Consider the following 27,459-nt stretch of genomic DNA (forward strand, 5'->3'; position numbering starts at 1 on the left):
CCATCCCCCTAACCGCATCCCCTTCAACAATTACTTAGAAAGAAAACAGAGCATAAGAAGCAGAGTAATATTCAAATAATGGTGGAAAACTTATAAATAATTGAAAAAAATTAATAATTTCAGGAAAATTGTTATTTATAATCCCTGCTGACTTTTAAGAAGGGTTATGTTGTTGAACAGTAAATAATCCCACAGAAAGTGAAAGTCCTGTATTCAAGTAAAGGGACAGAGAAAAGCATGGGAATTAGAGAACAAGTTGGAGGAAGCAAAGGCTAGAGCCAGTGAAATAGGGAACACAAGGCAGCTGAGAATTGAGAGAGGGAAAAAAAAAAAAGATCTAAAGTGGGTATTTGGGGATTTAAATGATGTACTTTCCAGGAGTGCTTGGGTAGCTCAATTGGTTAAGCCTCTGACTCTTGGTGTCTCAGGTCATGATCTCAGGGTCATGGGATGGAGCCCCAGCACTGGGCTCTATGCTTATCGGGGAGACTGTTTGAGATTCTCTCCCTCTGTCCTCCCCTGTCCACCCCCACACTCCCCCTCTAAATAAATAAATAAATAAATAAATAAATTTTAAAAATAAAAAAAAAGACTTCCATTTGAAGGCCAAAGTTTAATGCGAGGTTCTCAGTTCCAGTCCCCCATCTTGATTGTGCACATAATTTTCTTTTAATGGCCATTAAGTATATGCTTCCTGGTTATGGAAATGACGAAATTTCCACGGCAGCTGTGCTGGGTACCTGCTGACCATTGTTTGTCATTTTCTCCTTGCTTTGGGTCCTTGGGAATTTCTCTTACTTTCTTACAAGTTCACCTCTGCCTTTAAAAGTGTATTTGCTGGGGGTGCCGGGGTGGCTCAGTTGGTTAAGCATCTGACTCTTGATTTCAGCTCAGGTAGTCAGATCCAGCCCATGTTGGGCTCCATGGTCAGTGCGGAGCCTGCTTAGGACTCTGTCTCCGTCTCTCTGCCCCTCCCACATCCCTCTCTAAAATAAATATAAATCTTTTTTTTTTAAGATTTTATTTATTTATTTGGCAGAGAGAGACACAGTGAGAGAGGGAACACAAGCAGGTGGAGAGGGAGAAGGAGAAGCAGGCTCCCGCAGAACAGGGAGCCCGATGTGGGGCTCGATCCCAGGATCCTGGGATCATGACCTGAGCCAAAGGCAGACGCTTAACAACTGAGCCACCCAGATGCCCCAATAAATAGATCTTTAAAAAAATAAAATAAAAGTATATTTGCTGCATCACATCCAGCATTTCTAGGTGTCTTGGCAGCAGGAATAGTTCAGATTACCTAATTGGCCAACTTGCTTATGTAGTGATGCTACCATTCTCCTCCACCTCTCCCTGCTACACACACACACACACACACACACACACACACACGCATACACGCACACACCATGGACCCACACTGTTGTGCCTTTACTCTGTGTTTTCTGTTGGTAAGGTATCCCAGAAATAGTTTCTATTTACTCAATGATCAATCATTCCTCTTAGACATTATTTAGACAGCTCCTCCTTCTGTATCTATTTCCATTTTATAGCTCACTGATACCTCCTCCAGAGGAATGGCAGAGAAAGGAATGAGATAAGCACTGACAAGTCTCATTCTATCAGAACTAGTAAAAACAAAAACAAACAAAAAAAAACAGTAGCAGAACTCTAACAACAGTTTGCCAAATTATCTGAAGATCAAATCATCTGGTTTCTCTATTTTTAGCTATAAAATTGTTTAGAAATCACTAAGTCTCTTTAGCATAGGTAAGTCTTTTTTTTTTTAAGATTTTTTTTAATTTATTTATTTGAGACAGAGAGAATGAGAGAGAGAGAGCACATGAGAGTGGGGAGGGTCAGAGGCAGAAGCAGGCTCCCTGCCGAGCAGGGAGCCCAACGCGGGACTCGATCCAGGGACTCCAGGATCATGACCTGAGCCGAAGGCAGTCGCTTAACCAACTGAGCCACCCAGGCGCCCAGCATAGGTAAGTCTTTCATTATGCTGTGTCTCTCTCTATTCTGTTCATTGCACCTGTCCAAGAAAAAAAAAAAGTCTCATTAGCAGACCCACAAGAATAGCAAGCAGATTATCTTTGCTTTTCATGCATTGAGGGGAGGAAAAGCCACTGTTAACCTGAATTGCAAAGGTGTGCCTGGCCTTAATAGACCTGTAGAAACAAGGAAATCCCTTTGCACTCTATTTATAAAGTGACTGAGGAGGGCGGGGGGGAATGGCAGTCAGGGCACATGGCATGTGGTTGCACTCAGAATGTGTCATTAAAAAAATAATTTTCCCCTCAGGAATGGTGAGCCCTGACCCTGATGGGCCCTGCTCCGCACAGATATAATCAGAGGGTTATAGAGGTCTGTGCTACAGAAGGACAGACAAAACTCATCATGTCTCAGTCTTAAAGAGCTTGGTTCTGCTATTTAGTTAACAAAAGGCTGCCTGTGTCATCTCCTGGCAGGTTCCTGAGAATCTTTGTATTTTCAACCCACTTCTCCCTTTTCTCGGTACCATCAGTCCCTCTTCTAAACTTATGTATTCAACATTACCCCTCCTAGTCTTATAAACACCTCCTGGAATTTTAGGGCTTTTTATTTTGCTTTATTTTCTGATTTTTTTAAATTTATTTCTCAAAACAATAGCTCTGGAAGTTCTAAATCCATGCCTGTGTTTTTCATTCAGATTTTTTTTTGTTTAATTTTAACCATAAACACCCCAGGCAATTCTGATGCAGATGGATCTCTAAAATAATCTTTGAGAAACATTGCATTTCTACATGTCTACTTGAAATAAAAATATCATTTTTAATTTAAAAAATTAATAAATTAACCAGAGCACTTCTTACTGTAAAATAATCATGAAATGTCACAAAGAGTATCATAACTGGTGACTGAAGGAGAAACTATTGAAGTTCTCCATCTTAAGCAACTGGCTGAGTTATGATGAGAAACAAATTGCAGTTTTCTCCTCAGTATTAACTTGAAGTCACTGCCCAGGAAGGCATTTCTAATAAAATCACTGATCTCTAATATATTATATATATATCAGACTTCCCCTTGGATTGACAGGGAGTCAGGGATGGGACAGTTCAACCTTGTGAAAGAAATTCCAAGGAGCTTGGTTATAACCTCCACGTGATCCTCAGGAAAATAGTTGTGATATTTACTACACGCCTAGAATGAGTTGAAGTTGTAGATAATAAAACAACAATCATTACTGATCATGTGATATGTACCAAGGAGTATATTATATACTTTATCTCATTTACTGCTCACCACAGAACAAATAGCAATATCCTTGTTTTATAGATAATGACCATCAACAGTTGTAAAACACTCCATGTTCCATGTATTAACCCATTTATCCTTCATGACAACCACATGGCATATTCTATTACTATCTCCATATTTCCAGTGGGAAACCAAGGTCCAGAGAGGTTCAGCAACCTTCCCAAGGTTATAGAGCTAATAAGTGGGGGAGGGTGGAGGGAGGGATTCAAACTCAAGCTCTATCTAGCTCTAGATTCTGTCTCTAGCTTTTGGAGTGGTTGTTCTCAAACTTAAGACTATGCTGTATCAGGAGTGAAGGGCCTGAGAAAGCACACAATGCTACTCCTCATGCTGGGGTTTCTGATGCAGGAGGCCTGGGTTGTGCCTGGGAATCTGCATTCCTAACAAGTTTTCAGATGATCCTGATGCTGCTCCTCCAAGACCGACACTTTGAGAACCTCTCTACTAGACTACATTGTTTATCAGATTTTTTAAACCTGCCTTCAGAATTCTAGAGTGAAGGTGTAACTAGCTGAAATGACTTCTGACAATAAACACTTCCCAGGTTAGGGTCACAGTCTTCCACAGGCCAGCCCTGCCTTCAGACCCGAGTCACCAGCTTGAGGTTCTCAGGGCCAACCTCACTTCTGACCAACAGGCTACAAATTTGAGGGTTCCCAGTCACTGATGTCCAATGATTCACTAGAATGACCCATGAGACTTTTTGTTATAGGGAAAAGGATTCAATATAGGACCATTCAAGAGAAGAGATGCTTACAGTGAGGTCTGGGAAGCCCTGAACACAAAGCTTCTAATGTCATCTTCCCAAGGAATCAGTACACATCACCTTCCTAGCACACCAATGTGAACAATATACCACAGAGTTTTATCAACCAGGGAAGCTCACCTGAGCTTTGTTGTCCAGAGTTTTGGGGTTTCATTACGTAAGTATGATTGATTGAATTATTGAATGTGATTGCTCTGTTTCTTCAGCCCCTGCCCTTCCCCTGAGGTTAGGCTGCTATCATGTGGCTCAAAACCCCAGCTCTCAAATCACATAGCCCAACTCTCCAGCTGACCCAGCCCCCTCCTCAGTGACTTCCTGCACATAAGCTACCAGGGTCCACCATGAATAACAGACATTTCTGTTGCTCAGTGAACTCCAAGGATTTAGAGGCTACCTCCCTCCCAGGAACAGAGGACTGAGGCCAGCCAGTCTTTATTTTACAAAACTAGCCAAAGTCAGACCTTTGGCCACAAGCTAGTAAATGTCAGATGAAGTTGCCCAAAGTTAAAACATGTTAAGTTCCATAGGCATGACTTGAACCTATGTTTTTCAGACATAAAGGCTGGACTCATAGTTGTTATATTTTCTCATTCCTGTTATCTTTTTATTGTAGTGAAAAATGTGTCATAAGTTATTAGCGAAGTAGGTGATGTTGGGAGTCTGGGTGGGGAGGGGAAGTGCAAATTTGGAGAATTATAAATTGCCCCTGCCAAGGCTTACACTGAATTTTCTTTTTAAAGTATTTCTTTCCCGTCTACCTCAGAGGATAAACCTTTCTCACTGCCTTTTCCCCCCTATCTGGGCAGCTCTAACAACACTGCAACTGGTTAGCACATTACCTACAATTTTAATTAACATCATTACCACCAGCAAATATCCTTCTTGCCCTTTTTCGCAGCACTGCTATATATAAGTCAAGTGAAGCCCATCTGTGCTGAGTGGGCCCTCCAAATGTTGGTACAATAGATTCAAGAGCTAATTATGAGTGGCCTATATCTCAGAGTGGCAGCAAGCTTCTCCAGTGCAATTATTTTCCCTTTCAGTGCCATGATAAAATATAGATAAAATATAAGGAAGTAATAAAGGATAACATTTATTATGTACTTACTATGTTCCAGGCCCTGCACTTCATATATCTTACCTCATCCAAAGATCACAACCACCTCAGGAGGGAAGTACTATCATTGTCCTCATTTTCCAAACAAGGAAGCAAAAGCACAGACAGGTTAAGAAAATTGTCAAAGTTGCATATCTTGTAAATAGCAGAACCAGGACATGAACCCATGTGGCATGGTCTGGAACCCACATTCTTAACCACGGTGTCTACCATGTACACTAATATCAAGACCCCTATGCTTCCATTAGCTCTACAAACTAATTCTCTTCATATTTGTGTTGCACTGTTTCACTTATTACATACTCTGTGGTGAGGAGGAGTCTATATAGAAAAGCAGTGGAAGGTGAAGAATGCAAAAAGAGAATCTGTCTGCTGATGTTTCTGGGAGCTAATATGGGTACAGTGTGTCTGCCGTTGCACAGGTGGGGAGGCAAGGTCAGATCCCTACGGTCAGTCCTAGACAGTAAATGCCAAGAGGACAGCGGCTGAACTATGTCCATTTCATCTGCTCCTTTTTCCAAAGAGCCAGACGCAGTGCCTGTGAAGACAGACTTTGTTTTGATTACAAACAACATCATGAGCTGTGATGTTCGCCATGGTACATGGCTGTCGTTGTCTTTCTCATCTGCTGCAATGAGAAAATACCAGACGGGGGTGGGGGAGGGTGGGGAGTCTCACCAGCAGAAACTTACTTTCACAGTGCTGCAGGCTGAAAGTCTAAGACTGAGGTGCCACCTGACTGGTTCCTGGTGTGACCCTCTTCATGGCCTGTGGGAATGACTGCCTTCCTGTTACGTGGGGAGAGAGAGAGAGAGCAAGCATTCTGATATCTCTTCCTCTAAGGGCACTAATCCCATCCCTACTGACACCATCACATTGAGGGTTAGGGTACCAACTTAGGAATTTGACGTGGGGTCAGATTCCATCCCTAGCATGGTACTTTTATGTAACCTTTGTCCAGTGATTCCATATTCCCAGTGAGATGTGTACGCCAAGGTTGCAGTGTGGCTGTCACGGAAGACATGAAATTGGGGGTGTCCACCCCAGCTGCTGTGACAGACGAGGCATCCAAAAGCTGCAGGCAGCCTCCCTGCCAGGACCCCTGTCTGCATCCTCCCTCTGTGGCCTAAGGATGGTCAGATGGTCATTTAAATGCTCAGTGCCTCTTACGGGGAGAAGCTTTGATTTGGGGTTTGCTCTGGGAAGTTACTGGAATATATTAGTGTGTTGATAGGGAATATGCTGAAACCTGTCAAGAAACTTTACTCTGGGAAGTTTGATAAGGAGGCTGAATATAAGATGTAGCTCCTTGGAACTCTTGGGGAAAACACTAATGTGTTCATGGCTTATAAGGAAATCGTTCACAGCCACAGAGGGGTTTTATTAGCGGCCAAGCCTGCCAGGTAAATTTTTTTTTTAAACAATCCTGAACCTGTGTTTATATTATCAAGTCATGATTCTTCTTCTAACAACAGAACTTTATTAACTGTTTATTTGAGTCTTCTGCATTAAGAATTCACTTTTGGCCTGTCAGCCCATGCCCATCCTGAGTTTGCCTCATCAAAATGCAAGTATGTCAGAAAAATGAAATGCTGGCACACTGATAATTAACATAAAGCTCTTGAAAAGCATTCGCTAATGGGGAAGTTCAGTAAATACAGCATGTGTTTTCTTTAAATACAGCAATCTGACAGTCATGTGCTCTATTCACTTGGTATCAACAGCCTCCAAGTGTTTGAGATAAGGCAAAGGATTCCATTACACAGAGACAGGGAATCTGGTCCCATCACACCCACTGCCTCCCGGCAGGAAATCTGCAGAGGCTTCCCAATCGGGCCATGTCTCAGTGGCATGGTCAATGTGTCTGGCAGCTGAGCCATGGCCTCACATGGCCCTTGGCACTGCTTAATGCACTCAGACCCTATTGGACTTGCTACCGGCTGGGTAACTGACCAATGCTTACAACTCAAGTCAGATGCCCTATGCCAACATAGCTGTGTGTTGACTGGTGAATACACACTTCTAGTTTGTTAATTATAGGTCACTTGCTTTAGCCAGTGTCATGTACAGTTATGTCATTCATCTCAGTCAAAACAGTGGGCTGAGTTACATTCTGATGCACAGCCCCATGTTTAATATTTAGAGAAGTCCCTATGACGAAAGCAGGTCATGAGTTGGCTATGTTAGTCATTAGGAGGAAGTTCCCCTCTTAATGTTAAGTAAATTGTATCAGTTTCCAGATATAGATGACCAAGTGCCCTCACCGATGTATTTGATAAGTCAGGCCAGCTCTGGGATGGGTATAATTCATCCTGACAGCCGTTAACCTTCTGAAAAAGGCACATACAATGATAGGGCTTGTTAGTAAGTGTTACTTAAAATACATTTTCAGGCTTGCAGCTTCCTGAAATAATGGACCTTTGGTTTACACATAATACATATATAATTATGTGTTCACAAGAGTTCCTGGCATCTAGACTCCAATATGAAATGTCAATATTTGACATGGAGACGTGCAGAGTGAAAGGGGTGTTTGCCAGCTCCCAGGAGGACACACCGAAGCTTTAGCTCAGGGATACATTTCTGTGGGCTCACAGTTGTTCTTGCAAAGCACCTGACTAAGGGACAATTGTCCTGCGGAAACTCCATTTGGAGGTGTTTGCACAGCTGAGATCAGCTGCAGGTAGGAGGAGGTCAATCCTCCAGAAGTGGCAGTCTGTGGGCTGCACCTGGTCGCAGCAGAACAACACACTTTGTGCAGCTCACCTGGGCCTCAAGCTTCTCGTGCAAACTGGAATGCAAAATAGAGGGCTTGGGCCCTATCATCTCAGCTATATCACCTACCTCCTAGAAATGTTGCCTTCACATGCAGCCTCTGAACCCAGCAAATGCTGTCTATGTAGCTCAAGTCAAGAAGGAGGAGTCCTGAAACCTGTGAGGAACCCACACACAGTCCTGACTCCTCATTTTCTGTGCCACAAGTAGGAGGCTAGTATATCTTTCATGTGATTCTCTGTCAGTGAGGGTACCAAGCCGCTTGCTTCTAGAGGCAGAATGTGAGCATGGGAAGAAGAGAGAAGGGAGATATTGTTTCTGAGAAGGGAGGAATGGAAAAGAAGATAATTTATGGTGGGAAGCTTTAACTTCTACAGAGGAGCCTAATTGTTACAAAGCCTTACTGGGGGAAACTTTTAAAGATAAATGGTTTATTTAATTGAACTACACATAAAATCATGTCTGGAGTAGTCCTTATACATCTAGCTGAAGCTAGAAATCCAAGAAGAAAACAAGCACACAAAAAAGCATGTCCCTGGATGTCTATCGTGAAAGTGGGGAAATAAATTCTTCTATTCTGCCTATCAGAGTGGGTTAGAAGAATTTGGTCCTGGATATGTTTAAGAATAAAAAAAGAATTATAATTTCAAAGCTTCTGCTAGTTTTTCATATTGTTGCAAGTAGACAACATGTATTTTTAGATATACAAAGTAGGCCCAGAACATGAGTGCTTATAAGACACTGTCTGATGGAGAGATAAGAGAAGGGAAGGAGGTGAGTCAGTACCATGGGGGTTACCAGGCACAGTGGAGAAAGGAGAGCCAGGGAGGAATGATGGGTGAGGATGAGTGAAGAACTTTCCAAAACAGTAGCATCAGGTTTCCATTGTAAGTTCTTTCTCTGGCCGTATCAGACTCCATTTGGCATTTTCCAAACCTTTGGCAAGAACCCACTACCACCATAGCCCTGGGATAGAGATGCTGAAGGAGAAAGAAGCAGGGGGGTGAACGTCCAGCCTCCCAGGGAGCAGTGCAGAAAAATTCAGCACTTCTCCGACTTCCTCTCTACCCAACACCCCTCACCAGGTCCTCCAGCTCCTGGCCTCCTCTCAGCTTCTCAAACCCAGGACAGGGTCCTCTGCTCAGGAGTCTGCTGTTTCCTGGACCTCTCAACATCCCAGTTTCCTCTCATGTCACCTTCTCAACAGCACCCTATTGGAAGAGCCCATCCCAGCTCACTCCATGTCACCCTGTCTTATGCCATTATACCACTCGTCATTACCTGAAGTTTCTTTTTTTTTTTTTTTAAGATTTTTTTTTATTTATTTAATTGAGAGAGAGAGAGAGAGAAACAGCATGAGAGGGGATAGGGTCAGAGGGAGAAGCAGGCTCCCCGCCGAGCCGGGAGCCCGATGTGGGACTCGATCCCAGGACTCCGGGATCATGACCTGAGCCGAAGGCAGTCGCTTAACCAACTGAGCCACCCAGGCGCCCTACCTGAAGTTTCTTTGTGTCTATGTTCTTTTCTATATTGCTCGCCTCTGTACCAACAGTGCCTAGTCCCATGCTCCATGGATGTCTGCCAAATGAGTAAATCCAGAAAGAAACATGACAGTTGAAAGCCAAAACTGGAATAAGAGCCTAGTGAGGTTACAGAGGCAGGCAACAGCAAGCAATAATTCAGCACAACTTAACCACTGTGAATGTCCAGATGTTATATATAGGATGAAAATGCTATGGAAATCCATTAAAATATTAAAGAAAAAGCTGACCTCAGAAGACCAGAGGGCTTGGGGACACATGGGATGCATATCTTTCTTTTGTTTTAGACCTAGAGCCTTTTTTTTTTTTTTAATTTTTGAGTACACTCCACACTCAACATGGGGCTTAAACTCACAACCCTGAGATCAAGAGTTTCATATTCTACCGACTGAGCCTGCCAGGTGACCCTAGACCTAGAGCCTTTTTATCTATACAAGTCCTACTCAATCTCATCCAGTTCTTAATAAGAATGGCTATTTGCTTTTATTTTTATGTATGTATGGTTTCCTATAGCCACATTTATTTAATAATACTTGCATAGCACTTCTTATATGCCAGGCACTAAATACTTAATAATACTATTGTGTGCAGTCTTTATCATAACCCTATCAAGTAATTCCTATCATCATCCCTGCCTTATGGATGACAGAACAGATAAAAACAATATCTTGGCCAAGAACACAGAGCGAGGAAGTGGCAGAACAGGGTCCACACCAGGAAGTGTGGCTCCAGAGTATATGCTCGTAAGAATTCGGACACCTCTCCTATGGAATCATCCAAATGGCATCCAATCTCAAAGTGCATGATAATGTTAAAATGCATCCTCCCTTAAAGTACATCCCCAGAAGACACTCATCACAGAAAAGTGCTGTGTATGAACAAGGCCCACACTCCTGAATGTTCCATGCTGAAAGGGCTTCAAGATTCCAGGCAAGTCAATGATCCTAATAAGAAGTGATGGGTTGAATGTGCTGTGCAGTCTTAGGTGTATGTTTGTCAAACAGAAGCTACAGATTGCTTCTGTTTTAATATGTGACGGAAATTGCTGAATATGTGTAACCCTCGGGGCTCTGACCAACATAATGTCTGCAGAGACTAATACCAAGGAAACCCCCAACAATGCCCTTAAAAGTAACACTGTTAAAGTCAGTAAAGGGAACACATTTATTAAATTGATGGCAGAGCTTAATTTAATGCTATCTAACTCTTTGACAAGACTATCAAGTCTCTTAACAGTGTTTTATCCTGCCATTAAATTGTTATAATTACTCAGTATTTGACCAGATGGCAAATAATTTCTAAAGTCAGACCAGGTGTTCAAGAAGCAGAGATAATCACAAAGCTGATGAGTGTGGTGAAACTAATTTAAAATGCTGTCACAGTGGCACAGTGGTGCCTCCAGAAAGACTGACCAAAAAGTAAGAAAAAAATTGATATTTCCTGAAAATGAAGCTAAATAAAGGCAGGTGTGAGAAAGGAGTGTATAATTCCACTGGTCCTAATGCTGAGTTTTATGTCAGTCAACAAATGCTTTCACAGGTGTAATGTCTATGTGAGCCTCAAAAAGGAGGGCTGGCAATAAACACTCAAAAGAGCTTAAAATGAGCACCAGTGGCAGACAATGCCGACCCAAATAACTATCAAGCTTTGATGCAACCTGACTTTTCTCACATCCTCATTTCAAGCATAGAAGCATGGATTTCATGGTCACAATTAGAAGTCACAGAGTTCTTAATTCATTTTCAAAGGAAGAGTTCCCACGAGGCAACCTTCCTAGCTTCCTATCCCTAGTCCCTGCAGGGAGGACCTAAGCAATACTGGGATTGAACCAGAAGAGGGCTTGTTTTTTTGATTGTCCAGAGTGACAAGAGTCCTTGGAAATATCTCATGATGCTCTGTTAGGTGAAACTATTGGCAAACTATAGAGCACTTCACATCTTTAGTAAAGGATCATTTTAATAAGGCCATGGTTAGATTGGCTCCAAGGGCTGGCTCCAACACTGACCGGGTGCTTGTCCAGCTCTGTGGATGTGGGTCCCCTGCCCAGAGACACACTTCAAAGGGCCCCATGCCCAGATCCAGTTCTCTGCTGTCACCATTCTGGAATTCTTAATAATTTTTGAACAAAAGACCCCACCTTTTCATTTTGCACTGAACCCTGCAAATTATGTAGCTGATCCTGATTGGGTGAGTTATTTAATCTCTCTGAATTACAATTTCATTGTCTGTCAATTACAGAATAATTCTAGTACTCATCTTACAGAGATGATTTGAAGAAAAAATGAGGTAGTCAAACTCCTAGCACATAGTAAGCACTCAATAAAAGCTACTACTATTGAAGTTTGTCATTGTTATTTGTTGTTATTCCTATTAGTAGTATTGTGAGTTTTTAAGGTAGCTAACTTGCCTCTCAAGAGCAACTGGCAAAGTCGATCATTCTCTCCTCCTAGAACCTTTGTCTACTTGCCTTTCAGGACACCCCACCCCCCTGACTTTCTTCCTACATCTCTGGTCTCTCATTTTCAATCTCCTTTTCTGGTTCCTTCTCATTTCTTTAGCCTTTAAATATTGTAGGGCTTCAAGGCTTGTCCTTATTTCTTTGATATTTTCTTTTTTTAAAAAGATATTTATTTATTTATTTATTTGAGAGAGAGAGAGAGTGTGTGGGGAGAGGGAAGAGGAGCAGAGTGGAAGGGAGAGGAAGAGTGAGAGAATCTCAAGCAGACTCCACAGTAAGTATGGAGCCCAATGCAGGGCTTGATCTCACAACCCTGAGATCATGATCTGAGCTGAAATCAAGAGTCAGACACTTAACCAAATGAGCCACACAGGCACCCATTTGCTATTTTCTATCTAAACCCATTCTAAATGGTCTTATCTAGTCAGGTTTTAAAAACCACATATGCTATGTCATGGGCTGAACTGTGCCCCCCCATTCATATGTTGAAAACCTAATCTCTGGTACCTCGAAATGTGACTGTAGTTGGAGATAGGGTCTTTAAAGAGGTAATTAAGTTAACCTGAGGTCATGAGGGTCAACAGATCAAGAAGTCTTGATCTTAGACTTCTAGCATCCAGAATTGTGAGAAAATGAATTTCTATTTCTAAGCCACCCAGCCTCTGGTACTTTGCTATGGAAACCCTAACAAGCAATACAGCCAACGACTCTCAAATTCTTATCTCCAACTCAGACATCTCTCCCAAAATCTAGATACATATTACTGTCTACCTGACATCTCCATTTGCTGTCTGTTCACCACCTCAAACTTAACATGGGTTCCTTAAACTTGGATCTGTACCTCTTCCCTATCTGAATTAATGACAATCTCAGGCTTTCAGCTGGTTAGAACAAAAACCTTGGAATCATCCTTGGGTCTTCTCATTTTCCCATGCTCTGCTTTGCATCAGTCAGCAAATTCCACAGGATATGACTGCATACTGTATCCTGAACCTGACCTCTTGGTACCACTTCTTCACTATCACTCACCTGGCTAATTCCATTTGTCCCCTCAGTCTAGTCTTCATCACAGCAGTCTTAGATCATCTGAAAAATCTAAGTCAGATCATATAACTCCTATTTTCAGAATTCTGCAGTGGCTTTCCATCTCATTTAGAGCAAAAGCCCAAATCCTGATTGTGGCCTTGAGGTCCACCACACTCCCATTATCTTTCTGACTTCAACCGTCCTTGCTCAACTTGCATGGTGCCATTCCTCCAACATTCCACATATGTTTACATATAAGGCATGTATACACTGTGTTCCCCTTGATATCCTCGCGCCCTCCAGCACTTCCTTCTAGGTATTTACATAAAAATCAACTTCTGAATGGGGCCTTCCTGAAAGTGAGGACTAAATTTTAACCACTATCACCTAAACACTTCCCATCTACTTTATTTTATATTTCCTCCCCAGGACTTACTATTTTCCAACAGACTTTTTACTTATTATATTATTCATTGCCTTTCTCCTCCTGCATAATTCTAAGTTCCTTTAAGACAAGATTTTTGCTTGTTTTGTTTACTGTCCTATCCACAACACCTAGTGCAGGATCTCATACATATTAGGTTGTCAATAAACACTTGCTGAAATAAATACTTGTAGATGAAAAATAGTAAAGGTACCTTCTTTTGTTGTCCTATACACTTAAACCACATTAGAGGTATAGTCAAATATGGGCATTAACATTATGCTTACATGATACCATTCACAACATACCGTCTCTCTTCTGGGCATGGTCAGTTTATTTTTTATGAAATTCTGTTGGCTTTTAAAAGATATGCTTTATTCTCCAGAGAAAATGATGTATAATGAGTTATTCTGACCTTAAAAATTCTGTATCTTTTATTTGTAATGCACATAGACTTAGTGTATGTCATTGTATCTATAACTAAGTACCAAACTATCTCAAAATTTAATTTTTATCACCCAAATCACAACAGGAGAGAGTTGGTTCTGCAGCAGCATAAAATGGGTAATTTTTTTCTAGACTTCAAATACAATTTAAATTGCCTGGATTTTCTCCTGAGCCTTCTCTGTGGCCAGCTCAGACTTCCTCTTGTGGCATCTATATTCCAAGAAAGCAAAAAGGAAGACATGGCCTTTGGAGGTCTCAGCTTACAAGGCTCTCAACATCCCATCTCTTTTATTCTGTTGGTCCAAGCAAGTCACAAGCTGGGCTCAGATCCAAGGAGGTAGAGAAACAGACTTTATCTTGAATAGAAGGTGGTGGATAGGGATCACAGGATCTTCTGGTCATACTGCAATTTACTACAGTCCACCATCTGTCCTAAATTATTCATGTTACTTCTGTCGCAAAATGTTCATATCATCCCTGAAACTCAGTAAGTCCCATCCCAATTATAGCATTCAACTCAAGTTGAGAATCTTTGCCCCGCAAAGATATGGATATGGAGGAAGCTCCTCAGGTGCAGTTCCTTAGAGACACCCCATCTTGACCCAGAGCCTATGCACCAATAAGACATGTTATCAGCTCTCCATATGTGTAAGGAGTCACGGAGAAGAAAACTACAGCAGGCATTCCTATTCAAACTGGGGAGGAAGAGAAGTCTAAAGCTGCATTAGCCTACAGAAATTCTGAAGCGCAGCCCAGACACGTGGCCAGAGCCCACTTCTCTGGCCACAGGGAATGTTCCTTGAATGTTTCCAGTTTTGTTCCCTGGGAGTGACCCCCTTATCCATCGTTCCCCTGTGTTCTTTGGCTGTAGCCTCTGAGATATCATTCTTATCCAAAAAATAATTATATGTTTGCAGTTGCAAAGCTTTCTCTCAGCTTCTTGCCCACGGAAAATTGGAAGTCCAGAGATCTCTTTCCAGCTTTAAATGTTTCTGGCCCTTTTTGTTCAAGCAATAGGGCTAGCACAAATATGCCTTTTTTTTTTTTTTTACATTTTTCTAAATTTCTTTTGAAACTTATTGGTGTTGACTCCATGCCCCAAAGCCACATCCATAGCTCTTTGCAAGACTGATACCTATTCTGGGCATGTCAGGCTATTGCAGGAAGCATATTTAAGATTCTTACAAGCCAGGAGCACCTGGGTGGCTCAGTCAGTTGAGCATATGACTCTTGATTTCCACTCAGGGCATGATTTCAGGATCATGAGATCTAGCCCTGCATCAGGCTACACACTCAGTGGGGAGTCTGCTTGAGATTCTCTCTCTCCATCTCCCTTTGCCCCTCCTTCCCCAGATCTCTCTCTCTCTCTAAAATAAATAATCTTTAAGAAAAAAAAAAACATTCTTACAAGCCAAAAAAACAAACAAAAAAAAAGATTCTTATAAGCCATTTGTCTAGCTTAGCAGGTCTACTTGCCATAGACTTAAACCTGGCTAGGTCAGTGCTTCACAAAGTGTGGTCTTCAGACCAGCAGCATCACCTGAGAACTTGCTAGAAATGCAATTTTTCAGACCCCACTCTGAAACAACTTAATCAGAATCTCTTAGGAAAGAAAAGAGACCCTGTGTTTTAACAAGCTTTTCAGATAATTTTGAGGGATACTTAAGTTTCGGAACCACTATTGTACATAAGGGTCTTACATCCACACCTTTGACTTGGTCCTTCTCAGAGATCATATTTTACAAGGATAATCATTTGCAAACTAAGCAAATTGGGGGTGAAAAGCAGTTTCATTTTCAAATCCAGCAAGTATCAGACACACTATACTCCCTCTAAATTCTACTTGCAAGCTGAAAAGTTCCTTCTTTGGTTTGTCTCTCTCATGCATCTAACAGACCACATGCAGGTAGAAGAACCTAGAGTTTTCAACATTCTGCCCAGAGAGCTGCTTAGCCAGATCCACATGTTTTGTTAGGGACCTCTTCTACCATCTAAGTTCTTCTACAACTAAATGCCACAGGTTGCCCATTTTTAGCATTCAGTAACAATTTTCTCAGATTCTTCAGCCTCCATAATAGTTTGCCACTTATTTTTTTCTGTTCTGGTTAACAATTTCTTCACTGTCTCTCCAGTCTTTGGTGTCCACCTTGACTACCGCTAAAGCAAAGGCCACATGTTTTCAGTGATTGGTACAGCAGCATCCTACTTTGAAGTACTAAATTCTGTATTCATTAGCTCTTGCTGTGTGCCAACCACCCCAAAACTTAATGTTTAAAACAATAACTTTGTATTTCTTCCTAACTCTTTGGTTGGCAACTTGGGTACAGTTGAGCGAGCACCAGCAGGTCTCTCAGGCACTTGGAGTCATTTGGCAGTCCTGCTGCTGGCTGGCTCGGAGCAGTTAGTCTCACTCATGCACTGACAGTAGGTTGGGGCTATGGGTGGGGGGGCTTGTCTTTCCCATGCCCTCTCAAGCAGGCTACACTGGGCTTTCTCACATGCAACCAGGTACCAAGAGGGCAAAAATGGACACTTCAAAAACTCTTAGAGCTTCATAGCATCACTTCTGTTGCATTCCCTTGGCCAACACAAGTCCCAAGCTAAACCTAGTTTCAAGGGAATAGAGAAAGGGACCACCTTTTGTGGGAAGGAGCAGGAAGATCACATTACAAGGGGGCCTATGTACAAAGACTAGAGAAACATGTAGCCATATTTTGCAGCACACCACATTAGGCTTGGGAAAATTATTTACACAATAAGCTCAAAGCCAGTTTGAGTTAATGATCTGTCATATAACCTGGAACCTTGGTTTAACTACTGCAGTAGATTTTAATAATTCTCTCAACCAAGAGACCTATGAATAGCTTTATTAAAGGCATCATCTCAATGAATAATTATAAGCCAGTGTGTTATGGCACCAAACATGAAAAGAGGTGAACAAAGTGATACCAATGGTGACTTTCAAAATGGCAACTCCCAGCATTTCTTAGGGATCATATACCACTTGATTGATTGAAAATTGAAAGCCAAATAAGGGAAAGATAAGAGTGAGTTAAAAGAATATTGGTTAATGTCCTGAAAAATATGATTAAATCAGAAGATGCACTAAATGAGACTGGAATTGCAAATATAATATGAAGAAGAATACCTGTATGGAGTCCCTGGAAATTATAGGATCTTCACATACTTTCACCTAAAATTAGAGGGGAACCAACCAGGAAGTGGTAGATTCCTACTTATTAGATAATGTGAGACACATGCCAGGGACACCATAACATGAAGCCAGCAAATGAAATCAATTATAATGAAATGTGAAGAAAAAGGAACACCAAAGGGGGGGGGGGGAAGAAGTATGAGAAGGAGAAAAAAGGGAGCTGGCAAAGAAAACAGAATGGAAAGAAGAAAGAATCTTTGGAACAATTTGTCACATCTATCCCAGTTACAAGGAAGATCAGTTTGCTCCACAGACAAATTCCAGTTTCCACCCTGAGCACGTGGATGTGGATTTAGTAGCTTGAGAAATGCAACTTGGATCCATAAAGGTATTTCCATGTGAAGTATAGTCTCAGAGCTTCCTATGACCCCACATACTTACCCTTAAATATGGACAGACAAGAAATGGCAAAAACTTAACATTTCACCATTGCACTTGCCAAAACACAGCTGGAATGATGTTTCAGATGTACTTTTTTATTGTGTCAGTCCCACCCTCCCAGACGAGAACTGTTTCTCTTTGGTTCAGTCCTTTGTCCTGAGTCTGGACCAGAGCCTGACATGGAGTAAACACTCCTTGTTCAATAAATGAACAAATAAATGAATGGAGCGTGCAAGTGTGTGACAATCTGGTGAGTATGCATAACATTTGCTTAATTGTTTAATTCAAGAAATTATAAATTGTTATGTTAATTAAGTTATATTCATATCTATTCTCTCATCTGGATCCTGGAATAAATTTCCCTTTAACATAAGACTGACAGTTAAAAATAGAAATGGAAGGAAAACTTTCAAACTCTTTCTACGAGGCCAGTATTACCTTGATCCCAAAACCAGACAAGGACCCCACCAAAAAGGAGAATTACAGACCAAGAGCCCTTATGAATATGGAAGCCAAAATTCTCACCAAGATACTAGCCAATAGGATACAACAGTACCTTAAAAGGATTATTCACCACAACCAAGTGGGATTTATTTCTGGAATGCAAGTGTGGTTCAACATCTGCAGATCAATCAATGTGATACACTGCATTAATAAAAGAAAGGACAAGAACCATATGCTCCTCTCAATAGATGCAGAAAAAGCATTTGACAAAGTACAGCATCTTTTCTTGATTAAAACTCTTCACAGTGTAGGGACAGAGGGAACATACTTCGATATCATAAAAGCCATATATGAAAAGTCCACAGTGAATATCATTCTCAATGGGGAAAAAATTGAGAGTCTTTCCCCTGAGGTCAGGAACAGGGCAAAGATGTCCACTATCACCACTGTTGTTCAACATAGTACTAGAAGTCCTAGCCTCAGCAATCAGACAACAAAAAGAAATAAAAGGCATCTGAATTGGCAAAGAAGAAGTCAAACTCTCACTCTTCACAAATGACATGATAATCTATGTGGAAAACCCAAAAGACTCCACCCCAAAATTGCTAGAACTCATACAGGAGTTCAGTAAAGTGGCAGGATATAAAATCAATGCATAGAAATCAATTGTACTTCTATACACTAACAATGAGACAGAAGAAAGAGAAATTAAGGAGTCGATCCCAATAACAATTGCACTAAAAACCATAAGATATCTAGGAATAAACCTAACCAAAGAGGCAAAGGATCTGTACTAAGAAAACTATAGAAAACTCATGAAAGGAATTGAGGAAGACACAAAGAAATGGGAAAGCATTCCCTGCTCATGTATTAGAAGAGCAAATATTGTTCAGATGTCTATGCTACCTAGAGCAATCTATATATTCAATGCAATCCTTATCAAAATACCATCAACATTTTTCACAGAGCTGGAACAAATAATCCTAAAATTTGTATGGAACCAGAAAAGACCCCGAATAGCCAAAGGAATGTTGAAAAAGAAAACAAAAGCCAGTGGCAATTCCAGACTTCAAGCTCTATTACAAAGCTGTCATCATCAAGACAGTATGGTACTGGCACAAAAACAGATCAATGGAACAGAATAGAGAGCCCAGATATGGACCCTCAACTCTATGGTCAACTAATCTTTGACAAAGCAGGAAAGAATGTCCAATGGAAAAAAGACAGTCTCTTCAACAAATGGTGCTGGAAAAATTGGACAGCCACATGGCAGAAGAATGAAACTAGACCATTTCCTTACACCATACACAAAAATAGACTCAAAATGGATGAAAGACCTAAGTGTGAGACAGGAATCCATCAAAATCCTAGAGGAGAGCACAGCCAGCAACCTCTGTGACCTCAGCTACAACAACTTCTTCCTAGACATGTCTCCAAATGCAAAGGAAAAAGGCAAAAATGAACTACTGGGACTTTATCAAGATAATAAGCTTTTGCACAGCAAGGGAAACAGTCAACAAAACCAAAAGACAACTGACAGAATGGGAGAAGGTATTTGGAAATGACATATCAGATAAAGGGCTAGTATCCAAAAATCTATAAAGAACTAATCAAACTCAACACCCAAAGAACAAATAATCCAGTCAAGAGATGGGCAGAAGACATGAACAGAGATTTCTCCAAAGAAGACATCCAAATGGCCAACAGACACATGAAAAAATGCTCAGCATCACTAGGCATTAGGGAAATACAAATCAAAACCACAATGAGCTACCACCTCACACCAGTCAGAATGGCTAAAATTAATAAGTCAGGAAATGACAGATCTTGGTGAGGATGCAGAGGAAGGGGAAGCCTCTTACATTGCTGGCAGGAATGCAAGTTGGTGCAGCCACTCTGGAAAACAGTATGGAGGTTCCTCAAAAAGTTGAAAATAGAGCTACCCTATAACCTAGCAATGCACTACTAGGTATTTACCCCAAAGATACAAATGTAGTGATCCAAAGGGAAACATGCACCCCAATGTTTATAGCAGCAATATCCACAATAGCCAAGCTGTGAAAAGTGCCTAGATGTCCATTGATAGGTGAATGGATAAAGAAGATGTGGTATATATATACAATGGAATACTACTCTGCCATCAGAAAAATGAAACTTTGGGGACGCCTGGGTGGCTCAGTTGGTTAAGCGACTGCCTTCGGCTCAGGTCATGATCCTGGAGTCCCGGGATCAAGTCCCACATCGGGCTCCCTGCTCGGCAGGGAGTCTGCTTCTCCCTCTGACCCTCCCCCCTCTCATGCTCTCTCTCTCTCATTCTCTCTCTCAAATAAATAAATAAAAATAAAAATTAAAAAAAAAATGAAACTTTGCTATTTGCAATGATGTGAATGGAACTAGAGGGTATTATGCTGAGCAAAATAAATCAATCAGAGAAAGACAATTATCATACGATCTCACTCATATGTGGAATTTAAGAAACAAAACAGAGGATCATAGGGGAGGAGAGGGAAACAATAAAACAAGATGAAATCAGAGAGGGAGACAAACCATGAGACTCTTAATCATAGGAAACAAATTGAGGGTTGCAGGAGGGGAGGGAGTTGAGGGGTGGGGTAACTGGGTGATGGACATTAAGGAGGGCACATGATGTAATGAGCCCTGGGTATTATATAAGACTGATGAATCACTGAACTCTACCTCCGAAACTAGTAATATGCTATAAGTTAATTAATGGAATTTTTAAAAAAGAGTTAAAATAATCCAAATCACCTAGTGTTTTTGAAATTCACAAAATATATTAATCTTAGGGATAGTAATCTTTAGGATTTGGGAATGAGACATCAGAATTCCCTGAAATGCTCAGGAATTTCTAAAATCATATTACACTGAATTTTTCACAAAACTTTACTTATATCTTTCAAAATAATGATTGGTAACTATAATAACAAACAGTGAATAATTTTTCTGAAACTAAAAGTTTTAGAGATTTTCTATTTAAAAGAGATAAATAAATTGTTTAGTACTATAGAGAGAGACAATATTATATATTTCAATGTATAAAAATTTCTCTTTGATTTGAACATTTAATAATAGAAAACATCAAAAGAATACTCACACAGAATAAACTTCAATAAAAAACATTTGGGGGTGCCTGGGTGGCTCAGTCTGTTAAGCTCTTGATTTGGCTCAGGTCATGATCTCAGGGTCATGAGATCCAGCCCAGCCTCAGGCTCTGCACTAAGCAGGGAGTCTGGTTGAGATTCTCTCTCTCTCTCCCTCTGCTCCTGCCCCCCATCTTGTGTGCTTGAGCCACACACTCTCACTCTTTCTCTAAAATAAATAAATAAATGGTTTTTTTTAAAAAGCATTTAAAACTGAAATGTAATACCACAAATATTCAATATTTAAAAGTTGTTTTTAAAATGAGATCTTAAAACAAAAAGCTAATCGTTCTGATAGTTTTGGCCTTGCTTCATCACAAATATTCCAAAACAAAACAAAACAAAAATGCCTCTCTTTTGTTTTAATCATTTCTTTTTAAAGATGAAAATATTTTTATCTACTTGCTTTGATTTTGGTTTTGCCATTGGAATTGATATTGCTCTGGCTAATTCAGATTTTAGATCAGCTGCTGATTTTACATCACAGTATCACTCATCAGTCCCATCTGTTCTTTGCATTTCTTCTATTAAAGAACAAATACCTATGCTGAATATTTTAACATGAAAACACCAACAAACCTGGGTGTCATCCAAATAATGCAACATCCAGGTCCTCTAGCAAAGTCAGCAGCACTACACAGAATCAGAAGTTGAAATTGTCAATTTCGGGGCTCACTTGCTTTCAATACTTATTTCTTAGAATATCATTGTGTTGATTGTTAATTTTTAATTCCCACAGGAGACTTATGTTACTTTTTTTCATTTTTCTCATTTCTTGATTTTTTTTCAGAACCTGGAGTTCTGAAAAACATAAATTTCCTGAGAAATACTAAGAAGAAATTTTCCCTTAGAAACACTACATTTGGGGCGCCTAGGTGACTCAGTCGTTAAGCGTCTGCCTTTGGCCCAGGTCATGATCCCAGGGTCCTGGGATCGAGCGCCGCGTCAGGCTCTCTGCTCAGCAGGGAGCCTGTTTCTCCCTCTCCCACTCCGCCTGCTTGTGTTCCCTCTCTCACTGTCTCTCTCTGTCAAATAAATAAATAAAAGCTTAAAAAAAAAAAAAAAAGAAACACTACATTCACTTTGCCATATACTATTCTATAAAAAAATCTTGAAATCTTGCCTTTGTGCTTTAAAACAATTATCGGGGGGGGGTTCTCTGTAATTAATATTCATATGAGGCTATTCTGGAATAAAATAAAGACCTATATTCTTTTGGATAAGATTAAATATCTGTTATCTGGTATTTTATTTTCTCTCCAAGCTGCACCTTGCTTTGTAGAGATGCAGTCAATTTTATGCCTTAATCTCAAATTGTTCAGATGTCTGCAAAGGTGCCGTCCAATATTTTAGTTCACATTTTATTAGCACTTATATTATGAAAATACGGTATTTGTCAGTTGGTAAACCTGCTTTCATTGCCACAAATGGGCCAATGAAAAGACTGAATAATAACAAATTTCCCTTATTAACACTTAAACAAAAATTCTCAAACATTCCACTTGAGTATATAAAATGTAAGCATGATTTTTGTACCTGTCCAAAGAGAGACCCTTGTAACTTTTTTTTTTTCTGGCTTAAAATAATCCCGTGCTATTTCTTTCTTTTGTTGTGCCCTTTCATTCCCTTCTGTTAGTGAATACCTTACCAAAATGCCTTTTGGGATACTTAGGGTTTGTGTCACAGGAAATTTTCCCAAATCTGATCAATGTGGTTGTTATTCTTTCTTTTACCTTATAAAATGTGATTTTGAGTTATGCAGATACCTACTTGCCCAGAAGCTCATTCTGATAACACTCCCATTTTTAGATCCCAGGAAATTTAGATGCTCCTCCTGACACCAAGAAACAGCCAAAGGCCATCAGCAGTGGCTCCTTTATGATATGTTCTTGGAGAGAGCACACGGAGAGACCCCTCTGGATAAAAATGAAGGTCAAAGGTCAAAGCGTTGTTAGATCTCTGCTTGTTCAAAAAACGTCTTTAGAGTAGCTTGGTGCAAATGATTAAGGCCCTTTATTTATTTGTCCTGATGTTGGAAATGGTGGAGGATGGGAATGGGGTGTCCTCACAGCTCCATAATGGATGCAGAAGTGCTGACACTTTACAAGGAGCACAGATTCTACAACTTCCAGTGCCCCTCAATATCCACACAGCCCCAATACACAAACTTACCTCCACTCTCACTGGCCAGGTGTCTATATTTATTCTGCAGTCTATATCAGGAAGCCAGCAAGCCAGGCTCCCTCTGCATATTGAACTCAGAATGCAGTCTCGCCATTAGAGTGCCTGCAGCCAGCCACAGATCTCCCACTTCCAGCTTCAGGAAGAGCCATACTCTGCCTCCCACACTTGTCCACCCTGACAGCTAACATTCCATCCAGTCATGCCTTTTGTAGAGTAGCCTCTGAAAAGGTCACTGGGTTGCTACGTAAGTTTTATTATCCTCCTGGGTATTGGTTTCCATTGTGCCCTCGAGTGCTAGCCTCTGGATCATTCTCAGCTTCAAACTGAGAAGTCCTGTCACCTGGCTGGGGCCCCAGTCATCATCCTGACTGAAAGGAGATTTCAAATAGCAGGGGCAACTCAGTGACAATGTCACAGGCTCCACAACCCCCTGGGGCCAACCCCTCTGCCCCATGTCTCCCCTCAACACAAAAGGCCCAATTATCATTCTCAACAAGCAAGGCAACCTCCAACTAAAGATCCTAATTTATGGACTGTGGTAGAACACGAATGCTATGAACATAATGTATACACGTGTTGATTAAGCAAAATATAGCAATTCTGATATCCCTATTAACAAACACATGCAAAAAGGATTCAGAGCAGAAGCCTCACTAAAAGAATCACAAAATGCATTTTATGAAATAGTATAGAACAGTAAGTGCTCTTACATATAGAGAAGATATGATTTTAAAGCTCAAATCCTTTTTTTTAGAGCGGTAGGAGTTCATTAAGTGAAGTTTTAAATACAGTTTCACCTTGCATTTTCTTCTTCAAACCATTCCCAAAGATTACAAGTTCAATATCAGCACCACCATATTCTGGAAGTTGGAAGGGTGATAGACACTATATTGCTGTCTACATTCTTCTTTAACTATATTTAAATTAGGACTTACACCTGAATTATGTATGTCTTCCATGTCCTCAGGTATCATGGCTGCATCCAGGTCACCAGGGAGTCTCCACGGCCTGAGGTTGTTGCTGTGCCTTCTCTCTTCCCATTTCTTACTAGAAAACATAAGTTACCGAGAAGTCAATGGGTACATTCCCCAATTACTACTGGAAAGGAACACAACATTTTCATCTTATTTGGTGTTCACATCCAGTAGAACACCTGCTTTACCTTTGATGCTCTGTTTTTGTTGACAGGACTTACATAATAGCAAGCAGCAACAACAACAAAAGCCCAAATGTGTCCTAAGGGCTTTGTACAAGCAGTTAGGAGAAAGTAGCACCAGGTATACAACTGTAAACCAGCTTCTTTTATTTCTTCTTTCTTGACGAAATGAAATGAATCTCTTATAACAAAAACTTTTTCTCCTCCTCCTCCTCCTCCCACACACAGTGGGAATAAAAATGACAAAAGAGTGACTTGGAAACTTAGCATGAAACCATCATCACTGTTACCATCAGCATTATTTTCAGCTTCACCATAAGGAATATCCAAAACTGAGAGTGATTGCTGCCAGCCCCACACTAGGGATTGTCTACATAAATCATCCCTTACATTGTCATAAATGCCTAAAATTCCATCTGGTCAAGTGACATTTTAAAATTTTTAAAAATTACACAATATCCCACATGTTAATTGAGTTGTTTTATATGTTTAGTATTTATATTTTCATTATATGTAATGAAATTATATTAACATATTATATAATATACATTATACGTCATAACATATATTAATATATCACATTAATATTACTATAATATTTATTATTTAATATATATTAATAAATATATATTCAGTTGTTTATAAGTGATTGTGCCTAATTTTTCTGGGCATTGAGCTCAATTTGGCTTAAATTGTATTTATTCATATGTATCATGTCCCAGATTGTTTTGAAATGGGTGCTTATTAATTAGCATTATCATATGTAGCATGATTAAAACTGAACAGAGAGAAACGGAGAATGGAAAATAGTTCCACCTGCACCAGGAATGGTATGGCATGAGGTAAAAATCAAGTTGAATCACATTGAGAGTCAGCTAAAAGCCTGCCCTTACTTTCATGTCACACTAGGGAACCAACTTTCAAGCTGTATTGTTCAGTTCATTAGGTTCTTAAAGAACTAACTTCTTTTTAAAATCAGATTCAGATCCTAGCTCAGCCAATCAGGAAAGCCCAGTGGTCCTAATTCTCATTACAGCCCTCATATCTACCACTCCTGAGTGGGAAAGCTCATCAATTTCAAAGGTTTCCCTAGGAAGCGGCACAAGGAGGTTCACATGACACTGGGGTCATATGACCTCTTCTAGGAACTATTGGAAAATTCTAATATAAAGCAAGCAAAGTTTCTAAGAGATCAAAATCTCTTTGATTAAAAGTGTCAGAAGTGGGGCGCCTGGGTGGCTCAGCCGGTTAAGCGTCCGGCACTTAATTTCCACTCAGGTCATGATCTCAGGTCATGAGCTTGAGCCCCATGTCTGGTCTGCTTAAGATCCTCTCTCCCTCTCCTTCTGCCCCTCCCCTCCTCCACCCCCCCCCCCCCACCATGTGGGCCCTCTGTCTTTCTCTCTCTCTAACAACAACAAAAAAAAGTATAAGAAGTAAAACACATACCAACGAACATCAGGAAATTGTCCTCTAGGACTGCCAAATCATTTTACCAAGGTTAACAGATCTGTAATATTTTGAATTGGCTCATTCCTATCTTCCCCTTGTTATTTAACCTCACATAGCCTCAGAATTCATGCTAAGGAAGATCATGTTTTGGTACATAATGTTCTTGTTGACTCTGGCTTGACTAATTTTAACACAATTGTCAGACTTGCACTGACTCAGTCAGGTTTCTGACCTGTACCCAAGTAAGTATAGCATAAAGAGAAGGACAATTTTTCCATACTGGGATCTGAGTAGAGGAAATCTCCCTTGTTCTCTGGAAAAATTACTGGAAGTCAATTTTTGATGTGGTAGTTCTAGAGGTTTCCCTGGTTTGTCTTGTCATTTGTGTCACAGAGGGGTGAGAAGAGAGAAACTTTTGTTCAAAAGTGATGCTATCCATTTTTCTGCCTGAAATGTTTGAAAATTTCATCTTACTGTTTTGAGAATGAAGGCCTGGATTCAATGAGAGGGAAAATTTGTTTATATTGCCTTTGTTTTCTCAATGAAGATATATTTGGGCAATATTGCAGAGAAATAATGAATCACCACAATTTTAATTATTTACTTAGAATAAACAAACGCCTTGATTTCCTTACAAATGGAAGCAGAAAAAGAGCTCCAATACAATAAATCATTCTCCAAAATGAATTTTTCTGATTCCTTTTCAGAGATTTACAACCAAAGGACTACAACTTCCAGGATAAACTACTCACCAAAAGATATCAATAAAAAGAAATTTAAAAAGTCATAACATTTTATCAAGATCATTCTTGATAATCCCTACCCCTCTGGCTCAGGCACAAGGGAACCCATGAGCCAGGTAACTGACACACCCAGGCACAGCCAGAGCAGTGCTGCTGTCCAGGTAGCCTCTGTGGGCTGGTTCCCTGATCACAGCTTCTCCCCTGTACTTACAGATTCTGAGACAGAAGCTGTAGATCTCACATCCTTTCAAGTTCATGTCCAGTAACAGGAAAATGTCCTTTTCAGAAATCTCTTTTTGCCCACAAGTCAGCTCATGTGCTTCTCCGCGATCAATCCCTGTAGCCAGAGAAGTGCAACATCCAGGGTCCTTGTTGCACACTTAGATTCTTAGCTAAGACATCCACTGAAGCCTCATGGTCTGTGACTAGAGGACAGGGTAACTTTCCACAGGAAAATGAAAGTATGGTTACCAGGAAGCAAGCAAACGCTTTTTGGTGGGGAAACAAGACAAAACAAAACATGCTCACACACAAAACATGCTCACACAAAGACATTTTTTTCCCTTCTGTGGAGAATTTGGGATCTAAATCAAGAAGAAATCTAACAGTATCCACTGCCCCAATATCCAGAAATATATTCTATTAATATTTTAATGTATTTCTTTTGAAGATACCTAAATTTTTTTCCAACATAGCCCAAACTGCTTTATTTTTAACCAATGGACTTGTTTCTTCACAAAGTTAAAATCTACATGTTCTTCAGTAATGTACTTATCTTTATTTAACATTATTCTGTGAAGACTTTTAGAAGTATCAAGAGAGTCCTCTTGTTAAATCCCCCTAGAGCAAAATGCATATCAGAAAATCTCATAC

General features: G+C 40.3%; 1 long non-coding RNA gene across 1 annotated transcript; it reads right to left on the reverse strand.

Moving 5' to 3' along the window:
* Positions 1 to 1,032: 1,032 nt before the first annotated feature.
* LOC123851466 (uncharacterized) lies at positions 1,033 to 27,030 on the reverse strand. The gene is made up of 4 exons (XR_006792608.3): positions 26,798 to 27,030; positions 24,171 to 24,282; positions 5,873 to 5,968; positions 1,033 to 2,032 (listed from the first exon to the last, which is right to left on the reverse strand). It is a non-coding gene; the product is annotated as an uncharacterized LOC123851466 (long non-coding RNA).
* Positions 27,031 to 27,459: the final 429 nt, after the last annotated feature.

This window comes from Mirounga angustirostris, unplaced genomic scaffold (assembly GCF_029215605.1).
Source record: "Mirounga angustirostris isolate CCGP_5_RB_7025 unplaced genomic scaffold, mMirAng1.0.hap1 SCAF_10, whole genome shotgun sequence".
NCBI lineage: Eukaryota > Metazoa > Chordata > Mammalia > Carnivora > Phocidae > Mirounga > Mirounga angustirostris.